Source organism: Onychostruthus taczanowskii, unplaced genomic scaffold (assembly GCF_017590055.1).
Source record: "Onychostruthus taczanowskii isolate IOZ18803 unplaced genomic scaffold, ASM1759005v1 scaffold58, whole genome shotgun sequence".
NCBI lineage: Eukaryota > Metazoa > Chordata > Aves > Passeriformes > Passeridae > Onychostruthus > Onychostruthus taczanowskii.
Genome location: NW_024503457.1, coordinates 829742 through 844782, shown reverse-complemented (window position 1 = coordinate 844782; position 15041 = coordinate 829742).

Genomic DNA, 15041 nt, shown 5'->3' with positions numbered 1-15041 from the left:
CTTTAATGTTGTGGCATCTGCTTCTGTTCATCTGTGGAAAAATTATTCTGGGCTAGATGGACTTTTGGTCTGACATAGTTCTGTGAATAATTTTTGTGCTCCTGTTAAGAAATGAGAGAATACAGAGCTGAAAAATTCCATCTGACTGGCAATATTGTTTGGCCCAAGCTTATTGAGCTTAAAAGTTTCCAAGTTAAGAGCTGAAGTATTTTGTCAGCCTTCTTGGTGTTGGATTTAAGAGGATTTAATGCCTTTCTACCTCTAACAGCAGCTTGATGAGTTATTGGTAGATGTTTTTCATCATTATATCTCAGCTTCTCTATAACTTCTCAAGAATGCTGACCTGCAATTAGAGATCTTGTTAAAACCGCCTGCAACACCCCCCACCATGCACACCCCAAGCCCCCCCCCCCCCCCCTTAATTTTTGTTATTACATTAGTCTTAACTGTTTGCAGTAAACATTTAACTTTTGGTAAAATTCATGCTTGTCTAGAAAACTCTAATTTATTTTGAGCTTTAAACCCACCATACATTCACAAATACTTTATTTTAGTGCCCACGCTGAACTGCTGGGATCACATCCGTAGAAATGTGGACCACAAAGGCACCGAGGCGTCTCTATTTTCTGTAAATTACAGAAAGTACAATCTTGTCTCCAACACGAGAGGTTTCTTGTCGCTTTCACGGCAGGCGCGGGTCCGTCCGGAGGCGCCGCGGTGGCCGGGGAGCGGCGCAGTGCGGCTGGAGCCCCCGGCCGCGCCGGGCAGCGCGGAGCCGCAGCGCCCTCTGCTGGGACCGGCTCCGGGGCTCGGGACACAGCACGGGAAAACTCCTGCAGCGCGGGCGCTTTCACTTCCGAGCATTCCTCCTCTCTGTCTGTTATAGAAATAGGCAATTCATGGTCCTTTTCCATCACCTGAAGTAGAGCTGGAGTGCTGTGCCTAGCTGGGCTTCACCGGCTCCTTCTGGGCTACATCCCTGCTGCACACTCAAAGGTTTTTCTGCTTTCCAATAGGAAGACTCAGAGAAAAAAGCAACAAGCATCAAAGAAATAGGCAGGGTAAGACTGAATTAGGGAATATTGCTACCTTTTTCTAAGCATCTTTTGGAAATTATATAAAAATATTTTCCCATGTTAAGAGGAAATCAAGCAGCATAGAAATGTGTCCCAGAGGTTATTTGTCTGTAATGTACCAAACACTTTGGATCTGCATGGAGGTTTATAGAAATTAATATGGGCCCAGCTGAAGCAGAGATAAAGCTCTTAAGAATCCTGAAGAAATTATTTAATTAAAAAATGTGAATTGAAAAATACACAGTAAGACTTGGAAGTGCCATGTTTTTTTAGCAATTAGTTAAGGAGTGTTTTGTGAGTTGCAGAGGTTAAAACAGTGAAGTGTGGGATAACTTAGGATATCAGAAAACCAGTTCCACTTCAAGCACATTGTTTTTCCTAGTATCAGAGAAAAAGTCCCCTGCCATCTCCATGCTAAGAGCCCTGAGAAGGGCTCAAAGACTAGTGTCACCTCAGAATGTTTTTTTTACTAACACAGTAAAGCAGTTTGTTTTGCAGGAAGAGTGTCAGCTACGACAGCCAGGAGAAGGGAGGAGAAGAGGGAATCAAGATTAAAGACTTAGTAATGAGTTCTCTGAGTCTTGGCAGAGATGCTTCTCCTGTGGTGTCCAGAGGCCAGACCTGTGGCTGGAATGAGGAATGAAGATAAATGGTGTGGCTGAAGAGGAAAGTATTAAATAGAAAAGGAGTAGAAAATTGCAACAGGAAAGGTGATGGATCAGTGGCTTAAAATGGCTTTTAAGTAGTTTTTATTTGTGACAAAGTACCAGATCTTATAAGTGATGACCTGAGACATTGCCAAGAAACCTTTTTTTCAGGGACTGATGGAGGTGCTGAATCCCCACAGATTCTAGTGCTTTGGTAGGACCTTTGAGTCTTCCGTACGTGAAAATCAGTTAAAACCCATGTTCTTAGTCTCAAAATACCTTGAGAAGGGGAAATAAGTTCTGTAAAACTGAAAATTCACAAGAATGTGATGTGTAACTTTTAAAAATCTGACTCCAAGAAAATATGTTTAGACTAGGCATGAATATAATTTATGAGCACTATGGAAAAGACAAAAAACCCAAAGACATCACATGTGCAGAATAGTGAGTCTGACATGAACAGCAGGAGTTAGACAAGTGTTAAAGAAGAAAAGTCTGAGTGTTGCAAAAATTCTTCAGGGGCCAGACATAATTTGATACTAGAACAATGCGTACTATTGTGTAAAGGCAAGAAAAAATGCATCAAGAAAAGCAAGTTAAGTAGAAACACAGGTACTAAATAAAGTTCACAAAATATCACAAATACAAAAGAATTCACACTAGGGATTATTACAGCCCATCCAGGAAAAAAAAAAAAATCAAAACCAAACACAGCAACCTATTAACCAAAAAACCCCAAAACAAAACAATAAAAGACCCCAGTCAACCAACCAAGCAACCAGGAAAACAACCAAAAATCCTAATATATTATAAAAAACTGTAATTGTTTGCAGAATTTAAATTAGTGGGGAAGAAAAAAAGCTAACAGAATTATCTAAATAATGTTTTCTGAAATCTTTCTTGGAGTACATTTGTTCTTTCAGTTTCTTCTAGAAAGTAATTTCAGATAATCGTACTAGTCTGATTTCTAAAATGACCTTTTGGATTGCTGGTAATGTGGCTGTTGGAGTTGGATTGGAATATTCTATCTAAATGCAGTTTCTGAAAAAAATGCCTTGAAAGGAAGGAAAATGTATTTCCAACACTGATAGCTATTTTATTCTAAACCCATTAAAAAACTTTCTGCAAATTTTGATACAACACCTGAGGGAGCTGTATCTGGAATGCTTCATTTACCTTTGGAAGGACGTTCCAAAGCTGGAAAGGAGAGAACTTCAGCCAGGGACACCTTTTTCATCTTGATTATGTGTTTAATAAAAAAGCCCAAAAATGTCACAGTGTTTCATAGAATAGTTGACTGGTTATTTATCTCCACTAAGCTACATATCATTTATCATGATGCATAAATTCTGTTTGTCTCGCTCTTTTTAATAAATATGAGCTTCAAAGATTCAGAATTATGCATCATTTTCAGACTCACTGTGTCCCTTGACTTGGCAATAACAATTTTGCTATTTTTTTTTTCTACAGAGTGTTTTATTTTTTCAGCAGATGAGAACAGAATAGAGCATCCTGACACAGCTGCACAGTTCTGTAAACTGCCCCTGCTGCTGGGAGAGCTGTGACTCACCAGGGTTTCTCTATGTCAGGGTCACCCAAGAGAGAAATTCTCTGGGTGTTTCAGGCATGAATTCTGAAACCTCTTACCATTCTTGAAGTAATTCTCCAGCTTAGATACCACAGCGCTGTTGTCCATGGGGCTGATGTAAGGGAAAGGTAAATACATTCTGGGTAAAGCAACTTTATTGGGCTAGCAGCATAATCTATAGGGTAGGTCATCTCAGAAGCTGGAAGCAAACAGAGATGTTAATTTAAACAGATTTGTTTATGCTGAGTGCTCTGGGGGCCACATGCCATAATATAAAGTGTCTAAGTGCCATCCACAGCCTTTCAGCAGTTGCAATGATAAGGCCAAATGGATTAATCTAAAGCAGTAGTTATACGTCTCAACATTATTGCCATTTCAAAGGTTTTGCCACTTGAGCTTATTATATCTATTGCCACCATAGGTTATTATCTAGTATGATAGCTTAATATTACTGACACACAAAGCCTTCTGCTGAAAGAAGTATCAGGGACATGGAATTTTTCTCCCAGGACCGTCACATAAAAGATGGTAAGTGGCAAAATAATTTAGTCATTCTTATGCTGAAGGGACATAACTTTTTTTACCTGAAAACATCAGGATTGTTCATCTACAGAACACTGGGCACAAGAAAGCTTTAAAGGAAACCTTCGGATGTTCTGCATAAAAGATAAAAAGGACCAAAGAGTTTGAATCTCTTAAATTTTCCTGTGTCAGGGAATTTTCCCTGATAGTCAAGAAACTCGTGATTCCTGTATAATTGTCAGGACTCCTCCCAGCTCATACCAGCTTCTCAAGGTAAGCATCTTATGGAGATAAGAGAAGCAGCTTCTTATAATGTCGTCACTCAGACAACAAGCACTTTCATTTATGCAAATTTAAAGGAATGAGCTATCAGCAGGAAACAGAAACTAGTTAAGGTGAGTAACAAATATGTGGAGCTGATGTAGTACCCAGCTGATGCATGGCCAGATTCTATTAAGACTGAAATAAAAGGTCATGGGCATCAGTGAGCTTTGTGGCCTGTCTCTGAAGAGATTTAGAGCATCTGTCTGTGCTGTCTGTCTGTGCTGTCTATCCACCTTGTACCATAATGAATTGTGGTCAGTTGTGAAGAAAGGAGAGTTCACATGCCTTTACCAATGCATCATTTTTTATTTGATCTGGTGAGTGGGGGTGGGAAACCCTGCTTTTTTGGAGAGAAAAGCTCTTATCCGAGGTAATTACCATTCTGAGCCTATACCACGCCTGTTAGAGTGGCACAGACACTCATCCCCTTTCTTCTCCTATATCTATTTTGCTGTTTCTTGGCTAGACTCCAACGAAGAAAAAGACACAGCAAAAAGAGCTGTGACTTGAAGGGAGAAGATAATATTATTTTTCTTGAGCAGTATCCTGAGTTCCCTCAGGGAGGTTGCAGAAACCTTTGCAAGGAGCTACATGCTCCTAGAAGAGACTTGTACAGTGTACCTTGTTCAGTGTGAGACAACGAAAACAGGCTCCAATTACTGGCTGCAGGTTAAAACCCCACTTTGCCTTGGGACAAATGCACCCCTGCCAGAAATAAAATATAATTAGTAACTGTTTGATTGTTTTAAACATGTTTAGACAGAGTTGTGGCTTGTTTTCACTCCTGTGTCCTGAACAGTGTGAACTGATGATGATGTCAAGGTCTCTTTAAACAAAAAGTACTGTTTAACAGGTCATCCAGGAGACCTGAGTTCAAGTTCATCCCTTTTTTACGCTGTTGTTTACACATTGAAAATATCCATCAGTGTTTGGTCTGCAGGATTCATTATTACACTGCACCTCAAAGAGCTGTGTTCTTGGTGGAAGCAAAAGGCAAATCTATGCTGAGAAAAACAAACCCATTTCTTCTTCAGGAAAATTGCTGGTGGCATGGACTATCCTGATGCATACAGAACTGGATAGTTGATTTCTCTTTCAGATTCTTTCCTTATACTGCCCATAATTAGCAGAATACTCTCTCTGACCACCATGAAAACAACCATGTCAACATGGTTGACAACCATAGTTTTAGTAAGGTTTATTTGCAAAATTTAGTTACTTCTGGGAGGGCTGAGTTTGCTAGGCATGTAGGAGATGTTAGTCTGCTGCAATCCTTTATCTGTGCTGTTTTATCTAATATGCCCTCTTCTTCTTGTGTTGTTCATATTAGACACAGACTTTGTTCACCCTGGTACTGCTTACACTCATGCTGAGCAATATCTTCCCGAATCAATTCTTGCTGTTATTCATAAATATCAGTTCTGATTTCTTACAATACTGCCCATATTCTAATAGTTCTAATTTTAGCTTTGCTTATCCATGAACACAAGGAATCTGCTTTTATTTGTGAAGGCTTTGGATTTAGTTCCATTATTGCTTGTAACTCATCGGTTATCTCGTAAAATAGATCACAAAAAAAGCTTTGTATTTGTGCTCTTTTGTATTTTTAGACCCACTTGCTGCTTAGACCCACACTTGCTCATCTATATATAGCCTCTGATACTTCCTTTTGTTCTGTCAGTTAGAGGAAACTGCTTACTCTGAGTTATTTTAAGTGTTTCTTGGTCCTGCCTTTTGCTGCTCTGCTGGTCTGATTTGCCTGGGTGGCAGACACTAATCCTTCAGGCAGCTCAGCGCTGTGCTACTGCTGGCCCTGGGAAGATAGAGCAGAGTGGTCAAACATCATCAGTGATGCAATGTCCCTTTTACCCATCATCTTTTGTGTGTTTATAAAGGTGACTCTCTGCTCCTGAATGAGCAGCAAAGGAAGGTTCTCAGTAAAAGAAAGATACCTTATTTACCATACAGTAACATTATCATGTTGCTTAATTATTTTGCTTCTATTGCAGCACTGATAGATACCGTTACCTGAGCAGAGTGTATTACAATAATATATTTTTCAAATTTTTTTTTTGTTTCCATCTGTCCGCTTACTATACTTCAGAAAACCTGCCTAATGCCCAAGCAGTGCTTTGAAAAGTGCTAATTTACTGTCATAGAGTTTATCTCCTTAAACATTTTCCAGTGTTTAGCTTTTACATCAGTTTCAGAAACCAGAACAATGAATCTGTTAGATTCCATTGTTTTGTTTGGGTGTTTTGTTTGTTTGTTTGTTTTTTAATCAGATGCAGATGTCTTGCATGTAGACTTGTGTGTCTGAGCAACTCATCCAAGACTCCTTTAATATCTCTTTAAGAAAAATGCACTTTCAGGGTTCTCTTTGTCTCATCTCATCTCAGCATGCCTTTAAAACAGCTTAGAAAAATTGCACATTTAAAGTGATATTTCTCCCATGCTGACATCTGAAACTAGGTAGAATAAAGTTTGCCTATGATGTCACACCTTGAATCTATTAGAGTAACTTCTGCCTTTCCTTTAAGCAAAATCTTGCCTTTTGCAGACTGCTGTAGTAGTTAATAGTCTCTTGTGACATTTGCTTCTTGTGATTGGATTAACCAAGGAGCATTTATTATTTTAATATCTTCAGGAACCTGCACTGTCCGATACTTCCTTATATTTTGTGAGGTCTTCCACAGGCAGTGCAAAGGGGGTTTGCGTCTTGTCAGACAGCATCAGTAGTTCCATCCGTAGTTCAGTTATGGTGTACTTAAGTGGCTGCTCTTAGGTGTATACAAGAGCAATGGCCCTTACCCTCTGTCTGTGATCAGACACAGCCAAAGGTGGCCTGGTGGCACTGTGCAACTCCAAAAGCAGACTCTGGTTATGCCTTTTGAATGCATACACCCAGTCTATTCCTCATGGCTGTCCCCAGAAGTGCTGTCACATTCTGCGTTTGCATTATTGCTGCTCTTAAGCTGCTTGTACTCATTTCCAGTTCAGCACCTCCATGAAGTTGTAACACCTTAGAATTGGTGTGTTGCTTACGGTTTTCTTGTCCCTTTCAAAACCCTATCCTTGGACATCTCTACCTTGACCACCATTATTCTACAAGGTATTATGAAGTAAACAGTATCAGAAATAGACTTCTTGTAAATGTACTTTCTTTGTTTGCTTTTACTTTTCTGTGTGTGTGTATTAGAGGTATGTCTGTGGGTTTTTCGGTTAGTTAAGCATTTTTTTTCTAAAGGATCATTCAGCCTTCTTATGCCCCTTCAAAGTTCTAATTATTCGAATTTTCTTCTTAGTTTAATTTTTATACAAGGGGCATGTGGCAAATAAAACTTCTGGATAGAGCCACATGGTTTGTGTGACAGGATAGAGCCACATTGTTTTGTGTGACAGGATATCTTTATCCTTTGGCAAAGAAAATTAACTAACTCTTTGATGTACTAGTGCAGCCTTTCACTGAGGCTACTGCTGGAAGGTCATACAGTAATCTCTATCAATTTATACTTTAATAACTTATAACATTTAGCTTTTTCTAACCTTCTTCTATAGAAAAGATACAGATGCATTTCTGAAAAGGTAGATATGCCTTTTTTAGGAGCAGAGAAGGTAAGAGAGAGAAAAGTGATGGACATTACTTAAGACTAGTAAAGGAGGGATGAGGGGTGGAGCTGATTTCTGAGTCTTGGTCCAGTGGTTTATCTGTTGGATCTCGATGCCTCCGCAATATTTCATTAAAATTTAAAAGGTGTTAGTGCTCAGTCATGACACAGGCAAATATCACAGCTTAATGTCCACTGTGTTCAGTATAACCACCAAAGTAATTTTGAACAGTTTATGGAAGTATAGATAGGGTGTTTTAAGCTTGTTTGCCTTATCCTAAAAAGTATGCATGAGTTTATTTTTTTATTTATTACCAGAATAATTATTGTGTTGAAAGAAATGGTCTTTCTCTTTCATTCTTACTTCCTATATTTTTTAGAGGATATATTTGTTTCAGTATCTGGTTAACTTCAGCAGTGACAGACAGATTGTTGCCTGTCAGTTTTTGGTTAGGTTGCACAGACTGCGCTGTGTTTCACTCAGCTGTCCTAACCTCACAGCTGGTAACAGACCATACATTAGATGCATTATTGCAAACACTCAGTTTCCCTAAGTCTTCTCATGGGTAAGTAATGACCTTGTCTTTGTTAACAAACCAGCCCAGCAAGATGAGTTATGCCCTTACTGTTGTCTCCCGTCAGATAGGGAATAAAGTTATCTGTATCCATCCAGTGACTTTCTCTGAGGCTGGCCACGTGTGGCAGGATGTCTGTCCCCTGCTTCTCTCTACCACAGATAGTTGGTGCAGAAAGAGATAACCTGGGGGCTAAAACTCCAGCAAGGGGTCATCTCTGGCACCAAAGGGGTTCAGGTCTCAGCCAAGAATCAACATCTTAGTCTGGAGAGCAGATGTGGGAAGAGATAAAGGAAATATTCTTGACTGAGAGACACTATTTTACACATTATAAAAGACACTTGCATTATCACAGAGGCAGCAACCTTCTACACACACACCCTGAAATTGTGGGAGACCTCCCCAGAGCCTGGATGGAGGTTCCATTGCTGTTTCTCTGGAGATTGAGGGAAAGGATATTGGTGTGTGCTGCACCAACAATGGGCTGATAAGAAACACTAAGTAAAATTATTTCTTTATTAGCTGTAACATTAACAGGTATCTTTAACTTCATGCTGTGTATATCTACAAGTAGTTTCTCTTTTCTTTTTATCTTTATTCCTGTGTAGTATTAGTTTAAGACTTTTGTCTGTCTATTAAATAAATAACTCATTCTATAATAGATTGAATCAGACGTTATTAAAGAACTTGTGAATGAGAGTGAGTTTTGGGGTGCTGGCTGCCTCAATAAAGCTACTGCCTGTGGCCAGAGGCCTGAGAAAAATGCAAGGGCTTATCTAACCCACACATCCATTTGTAACACCAGGGCACATATTTTCTCAAGCAGGATTTTACCATATTAAACTGAGCAGAGTTTGGTAGTGATTCATGCTCTCCTTCTATTCCCACAACAGAGGACAAACAGGTTAACTAGGTAGCCTGACTCTGCAGGTGCAAAGCCAGTATTCATTGTGGCAAAGGAAGACAAATACCACAGAATATGGTCTACAGAAATACAGAATAATGATGAAATAAACAAGTAATAACTAATATGGTTTGAAAAGTGACCACTGAGTGAACTACCTATACCAGATGGTAGAATGAGCTCCTTACACAGAAGGGTAAGTAAGCCTTAGGCAGCGATGGATGCAATATATATACATATAGATGTATAGATATATAGGTATAATGACTACTAAAATTATTGGTTTAGGTTTGTAAAAGTATGAGATATAAAAGATGAGGAAGAGATCAATTCTATGCAGCAAATCTATTGCTGTAACTATGGAGATAATAAATGGAGGAGCAGAATATTAGTTAGACTATAATATGTTCACACTACTGCTAATGAAGTAAATTTGAATGCTATGCTGCTGTACTTTATCTCCACCTGAGACTGTCACTAGGGTAAATTAATTTTACTGTCTGATGCTAGTTTTAGGGACTTTTTAACATGAAATATTCTCTAAAGAATGTTTGGATAAATTGAGTGCATATGAAGATGTCTTACTCAATGGCAGGATAGAGTGAGTTGTTGTTGGTGGAAGATAAAAAGGTAGAGAGTGTTACAGGGTTCAGTGTCACAGGAGATTTCTGTGTTGGCAAAGGAACTGCTTGCATCAGTGTTACATCCGAAGTGAAAAACCTCTCAACTTTGAAACAGCTTAGCAGAGGCCAAGGTGAGGGCAGTACAAAGCACTGAGTGCATGGGAGAGACACAAGCATTTGTTTCACATAAAGCACCTGCTTATGTACCCAGAGGGCAGATGGAGGCTGTAACATCTCTTCTTTCCAACTTCCAGAAGCAGCAAGAGCAGTTCTATGACTCAGTGCATTGAAAGGTTCACCTTTTAAGTTTGTACTCTTTTTGTGCAATGTGCTGACGTCTTAATGAAGAAATTAAAGACAATGAGACATCCCTGCATGGCTCACTGGAAGTCTGGATCAAAACATCTTTCTAATTCTTGTTGAAGTAGCTTGGATTCTTGCCTATCAGAGGAGCTTATGTTCTGAATGCTCCTTCATTGTATGATAGAAAATGCTGCAGAGAAGCAGTGGATCAGAGATTATTATTTTCAAATTATTATTATTTTTAGCAGAAAAAGTCTTGAAGAAGAAGACTTGAGACATCTGAGAGGGCTGAATGACCGTGGCTGAATGAGATGGAAGTGCTCAGGAGTATGCTGATTTAATTAATAGCATGATGAGTAAGCCAGTCAGGGTCAGACTTCACCAACTATGAAGTCTTTACCACTGACCATTGTCTCCACAATGATGATATTGCTTCTGTAAAGCATGTGCAGCCATTTCTGATCTGCTCTTCTGTGTCATCCCATTTTTCTTTCTTAAGGGAATATAGTGATAATTTGAGGGAATTATGTATACTGATTATTTTACTGCTACTGATGACTTTACCGTTGAAAGTGAATGGTATTCTCTTTTTTTCAGAGTTACAAGTCCTAGTTAAATTTAAAGCCAATAATTATCATCACTCTTTGCCAACTACCACGGGCTGTTGTAATAAAGAAGCAAATTAAAGTCCCAGTCAGAAAAGCAGCCTTCTTATATAAGCCATGGGAACTTAATAATTCTTTTCACCCTGAATGATCAAACAATAAAATAATTATTATGGTAAAATAATGAAGTAAGAGAAGATGATTTTCTGATACTCAACCCAAGGTCCTCAGGGTATATCTTCACTGAAGCACAGGTGAAGGAAAAATATTTCTGCCTCTGGAAAGAGACAGAGACTTGAGGAATAAGAGAGCAGGAAGGAAAAGGAGTAAAAGAGAGTAGGGAAGAGAAGTCATCACAGACAGAGTATGTAAGGAAAGATCTGTAATTTCTAATCAACGATTTTGTGGGAGACTGTGTAATTTGTATCCCTGTTATGTGCATATGAATGCTTACAGTCCAGATAGTACTAAAATGAGAGAAAAATGCACATGTTACTATGACAGTATACTTGATGGCTATGTTTTTAAAGGTGGACTTCCTTAGAAAATAGCATGGTTTACCCTGGTAAAGAAAAATCCATTTAGAAAGTTTGAACATTGTGTTTTGCAACATTACAGTTTTGAAAAACTGGGGACCAGCAAGATTTTTTCATTTTTTTTAATGTATTTTCCTGGTTTTGTTATTACATATGCTAATAATTTTGCCTTAGGAATTTTTCTTGTTAGCTTGCACACTTTTTATAAAGAATAATTTGTGCTCAATTTCCGTTTAAGGAGGTTCACAATTAGAAGGTGGCATATGAATTTTGAAGTAAAGAGGTGAAGGGTTGTAATTTGATAACGTTGCATTGCAGTCTTTCCTGAAAATAGGTGCAGAATATGTTTTCATTCAGAAGACCTGCACATGTAACTCTGTCCGCTAGAGGTCAATAAATACTAAGAAATTTCTTTTAAAAAGAACATCTGCTTCAAACTAAAATATCCCTTAGAATCTTTCAGTTTCTTTTTTTTCCTCAGTTTCTGCAAGTTTATTGTTACAAACACCAAACAGTGTCTGATACTATCTCAAGGCTAGTATTAAGCTGGGCAAAGCTGCTCCTTTTCTTGACTATATCCTGTGATCAAATGACTCAGCTCCACATGCTGAAAGCTGCAGCTCGCTCTCTTCGACCTTTCCTGAGTGTGTGATAATATAAGGAGATTTGATTCATACAGGAGCTACTTGCTCTGTCTGATCAGATTATTTTCAGGAAATCTTGTTCCCTGCAGGAGGCCCGTAATGCATCTGATTTAGACGCGGGCCTGCCAGCTGCACACAGGTGCGCGCTCCGGTGGGTTCAGCTCTCACACAGAGCACAGCTGGTTCTGACGGGGAGCCCAGGGAGCCCCTTCTCAGCCCCACAAACTCTGATCGTGCTGATAAGAGCTGGAAGCCATAAGGGACTCTATTGAACTGCATTTTTACAACAGCTACCTTCTGTTTCCAAACCAACAAAATGGGCTGTGGAGACCTGTCAAACAGTTCTCGCTCTGCCTTTCATGGTTGCTTTTCCTCTATAGGAGAGAAAATTGCAATAAGCAGTAATGAGAAACAAGAATTTAGGTGACTAGTTTTTGTGGTCTCAGTCGTGTTCAAGCAAAAATGTGTATGACTGTCATTTTCATGCCCTCTTCATGAATAGAGGCTACAATAAAATTATCAGGGCAATTTTTTGGTACATTTTACTCAAATATCTCACTTCGTGTTCTGACATGTTTTTCTCATGACAAACACATTTGTATTTGTGAAAGATCTTACATAGGATGAAAATATTGATTATTCAGGATAGAGACTAGGACAACTAAAAGCAAACTTATTTGATTTCGTTTCTTGATCATACATATACATTTTCAAATTTGAGTATTTAGGTTTTGAAATATCTACCTAGTCCCTATATAAGAGTGTAAGACAAAGAAGCAATGTATGTTTAATTAAGAATTTTAGGGCCTCAGAAAGAAGAAAAAAACAAATTCAAAATAGTTCTTATTTTTATTTTTTGTTGTTAGTAAAATTGATTAGAATAATGGAAAGAAAATATGAACCAATTACTATAGCACTTGGAAATCAATAGGAGTTAGGTCATAAAAAAGCTCCTCTATCCAAGTAAGGTGCCAAGAAATTCAAAATGCATAATTTCTTTCACAGAGCCAGGAGAGAAAAGGAAGGAAATACCTCCTGAGAAGCAAAAGAATAATAACCTCAATGAACTGAATCTTGCCTTTGGATCTCACTTTAACTGGAACTATGACAAAACTTTGGATGTGGAAGTGGTCCAGTTCATTCATTTGCCCTATTAGATTACTTCAAAACAGGGTAGAATTCTATGCTTTATATAACTAAATATATACAGAGACAAATCTTAAATTTTAAATTAAAATATTAAATAGGAGTGTTTTAATTAATGTATGATGCAAAAGTCTATAACAATCACTTCCTAATTTCTTCACTATCAAGATGGCAATGGTAAGGAGTTTTGTCAAATGTTATCCCTTTTTGCAGTGACAGATGGTGACAGCTAGAACTGTAAGGAATTCCTAAATGGCATAGCACAAATCTATATGAGTAACAGTCAAATTTCAAAGCTTCATTGGTCTCCTCTGATCTGATAAATCTTGGCACACATAGAGGCAAGCTGACCTTTTTGTGTCTGATCAGCTGTCTCCCAGGGATGCCAAACCGTGGTTGTCTTCTAGATGTTTACCTAAGTCTCAAAAATCTGATGTAAAGCATAATTGCTGAAGACTTTTGAAGATATGAAAGAAACAGCAGAAGTCCTTTGGTTTGGGGTGAGGGATGAAGGGATGAGGAAAAAAACCCAAAAAGACAGGAAATTTTAAATTCCAGTTTGTCATCTTCACTTTGGAATAAATAGAGTCAATGTCCTGAAGTAGATGAAATGAAATTGAATGTTTGAAAACTGACCTCTGTGTACCATCTAAGGGGCATGAGAATAATTATACCTCAGGACTATTCTGCTGACCTGCTTGATTAATGAAACTGTAAAAACATCATGGAGAGAGAAGTCCACCTGCCACTCCAAAAGAAAAGACCATTTGGTAGTTGGAAAGAACATGTCAGTTCAATTACTTTAAAGTTTAATTTATAAGTCAATAGATTTGATTTTTTTGTGAAGCAGAAGACTTTGCTCTCATCTGCAGTGCTAAAGCATCCAACCCCCCCTGAATGATTTAGTTGTTCCACCTAATTTCTTGTAATATTGAGTCAGATATAATTTTCCAGCAGTCACCAAACCTCTTCTAACCTCTTGTCCTTCCACTAAGTACCTCAAGGAATAAATGAATATTTAGGCCACTAGAATATTTAGGTTGCAAAGCTGTGATTCAAAGTAAGAATCAAAGTTGACAGCAGGCTTGGTGCAGTGATACTTCGTCTTGAATGTCTTCAGGTCAATTAAATTTTACATGGGAGGCTTAAAATCTCATTTTCTTGTTTTCTTTCTTTCTTTTAGTTTTTTTTTAAATTCTTTTCTTTTTTCCTTTGTTTTGGCTGCAAGTGTTTAAAAAGGACTTACAGATAGTCCTAAAAAACTGCATACATTTTTTAATTAATATTCAATTATCTACTCATTTTCTCCTGTTACCTGTATATTTGGTTTTTTTTTTTTTTTTTTTTTTAATATATGATTAAATTTCATTTAAAATATATCTCTTTTTGAACAGGGATAATTCTCTGTTTTGAAGCATGCAACTACTATTTCTAATTTTTTTTTTTTTTTTTTTTTTTTTTTTGTGAAGTATTCTGCCCATTAAAGAAAAGCTGGTTTCATTTTTTATTTTTTCTACTGGATCATGACTTGACTGTTGCTAACTTTGAAGGGATGGCTGGGGCTGGCAGGCACTTCTGGAGGTCTTTACCCCCTCGCCCTGCTCAGAGCAGGGTCTGCTGGGGCAGGTTGCTCAGAGCTGTGTCCAGATGGGGTTTGACTTCAGTCGGAAAATTGGAGACTCCACAGCCCCCCAGCTCAACCTGTTCTTGACCACTCTTTACAGTAATAGAGTCTTTCTACTGTTTAAAAGGCATTTCTCTTACTTCTGTTTGTGCCCACTGTTTCTAATAAAAGCATGCCTTTATTATTTACTGTTATATATTTAACATGAAATAATAACATGTGTTTTGAATATATAGATTTGGATTATTTTTTCTTCCTTTCAATAAACCTGTTAAGAAGCTGATACTTATTGGAAAACCATGTAACATGGCCTGAT